Source organism: Schistocerca serialis, unplaced genomic scaffold, assembly GCF_023864345.2.
Source record: "Schistocerca serialis cubense isolate TAMUIC-IGC-003099 unplaced genomic scaffold, iqSchSeri2.2 HiC_scaffold_327, whole genome shotgun sequence".
Classification (NCBI taxonomy): Eukaryota; Metazoa; Arthropoda; class Insecta; order Orthoptera; family Acrididae; genus Schistocerca; species Schistocerca serialis.
The window spans coordinates 2,768-5,000 of NW_026047897.1; the positions used below are offsets into that span (position 1 = coordinate 2,768).

Below are 2,233 nucleotides of genomic sequence, written 5' to 3' on the forward strand. Positions count from 1 at the left end.
CGCCGCCGCCCGGCGCTCGGCGCCGCGACGCCGTCTGCTGCTCGGTCGCCCCAGCGGTTCTCGCAGGTGGTTTGTATCGCAGCTGTGCGGACGTGTTGGCGCGTGCGCTGTGCTGGGAGAGTTCGCTTCGGCACCCAAGTGGGGCTTTTGTCCTTCTGTGGCGCTGGCGTTGGAGCTGCCGGTCACCGTAGGTGGCGCGTGTTGTCTCCCGCCGGCAATGCCACGACAGCACGCTCCCGGGCCTCTGTCGGCAGCGGCAAGCTCAGTTGGGAGCACGGGTGGTCGCACCTAAAGCGTCTACTCGCCTAACTCCGGGCGATTGCGCCTCTCTCGAACCCGACCAAGTACTTAGGACGGCGCTGCGCGCCGCCGGGACCTGAGAGGGTTTCGAGGTGTGTTGTGCAGGGGAGCTCAGCCTCCTCCTGTTTGCAGAATAATTGAGCGGACGCTTGCGTGTTCGCGCGGGCCCCCGGGACACACTCCCGGGCGGCCGGCTGCTCAGCTCTAGTTGACGCAGCTCCCTGGTTGATCCTGCCAGTAGTCATATGCTTGTCTCAAAGATTAAGCCATGCATGTCTCAGTACAAGCCGCATTAAGGTGAAACCGCGAATGGCTCATTAAATCAGTTATGGTTCCTTAGATCGTACCCACGTTACTTGGATAACTGTGGTAATTCTAGAGCTAATACATGCAAACAGAGTCCCGACCAGAGATGGAAGGGACGCTTTTATTAGATCAAAACCAATCGGTCGGCTCGTCCGGTCCGTTTGCCTTGGTGACTCTGAATAACTTTGGGCTGATCGCACGGTCCTCGTACCGGCGACGCATCTTTCAAATGTCTGCCTTATCAACTGTCGATGGTAGGTTCTGCGCCTACCATGGTTGTAACGGGTAACGGGGAATCAGGGTTCGATTCCGGAGAGGGAGCCTGAGAAACGGCTACCACATCCAAGGAAGGCAGCAGGCGCGCAAATTACCCACTCCCGGCACGGGGAGGTAGTGACGAAAAATAACGATACGGGACTCATCCGAGGCCCCGTAATCGGAATGAGTACACTTTAAATCCTTTAACGAGTATCTATTGGAGGGCAAGTCTGGTGCCAGCAGCCGCGGTAATTCCAGCTCCAATAGCGTATATTAAAGTTGTTGCGGTTAAAAAGCTCGTAGTTGGATTTGTGTCCCACGCTGTTGGTTCACCGCCCGTCGGTGTTTAACTGGCATGTATCGTGGGACGTCCTGCCGGTGGGGCGAGCCGAAGGCGTGCGACCGCCTCGTGCGTGCTCGTGCGTCCCGAGGCGGACCCCGTTGAAATCCTACCAGGGTGCTCTTTATTGAGTGTCTCGGTGGGCCGGCACGTTTACTTTGAACAAATTAGAGTGCTTAAAGCAGGCAAGCCCGCCTGAATACTGTGTGCATGGAATAATGGAATAGGACCTCGGTTCTATTTTGTTGGTTTTCGGAACCCGAGGTAATGATTAATAGGGACAGGCGGGGGCATTCGTATTGCGACGTTAGAGGTGAAATTCTTGGATCGTCGCAAGACGAACAGAAGCGAAAGCATTTGCCAAGTATGTTTTCATTAATCAAGAACGAAAGTTAGAGGTTCGAAGGCGATCAGATACCGCCCTAGTTCTAACCATAAACGATGCCAGCCAGCGATCCGCCGCAGTTCCTCCGATGACTCGGCGGGCAGCCTCCGGGAAACCAAAGCTTTTGGGTTCCGGGGGAAGTATGGTTGCAAAGCTGAAACTTAAAGGAATTGACGGAAGGGCACCACCAGGAGTGGAGCCTGCGGCTTAATTTGACTCAACACGGGAAACCTCACCAGGCCCGGACACCGGAAGGATTGACAGATTGATAGCTCTTTCTTGATTCGGTGGGTGGTGGTGCATGGCCGTTCTTAGTTGGTGGAGCGATTTGTCTGGTTAATTCCGATAACGAACGAGACTCTAGCCTGCTAACTAGTCGCGTGACATCCTTCGTGCTGTCAGCGATTACTTTTCTTCTTAGAGGGACAGGCGGCTTCTAGCCGCACGAGATTGAGCAATAACAGGTCTGTGATGCCCTTAGATGTTCTGGGCCGCACGCGCGCTACACTGAAGGAATCAGCGTGTCTTCCTAGGCCGAAAGGTCGGGGTAACCCGCTGAACCTCCTTCGTGCTAGGGATTGGGGCTTGCAATTGTTCCCCATGAACGAGGAATTCCCAGTAAGCGCGAGTCATAAGCTCGCGTT

At 55.3% G+C, this 2,233-nt stretch overlaps 1 non-coding gene across 1 annotated transcript in view; it reads left to right on the top strand.

Annotated features, from left to right (window-relative positions):
• Positions 1 to 518: 518 nt before the first annotated feature.
• LOC126445131 (small subunit ribosomal RNA) overlaps positions 519 to 2,233 on the top strand; it is a 1,909-nt gene continuing 194 nt past the window's right edge. Inside the window, exon 1 of the ribosomal RNA XR_007582945.1 lies at positions 519 to 2,233. This exon is cut by the window's right edge and continues 194 nt beyond it. This is a non-coding gene — a ribosomal RNA (small subunit ribosomal RNA).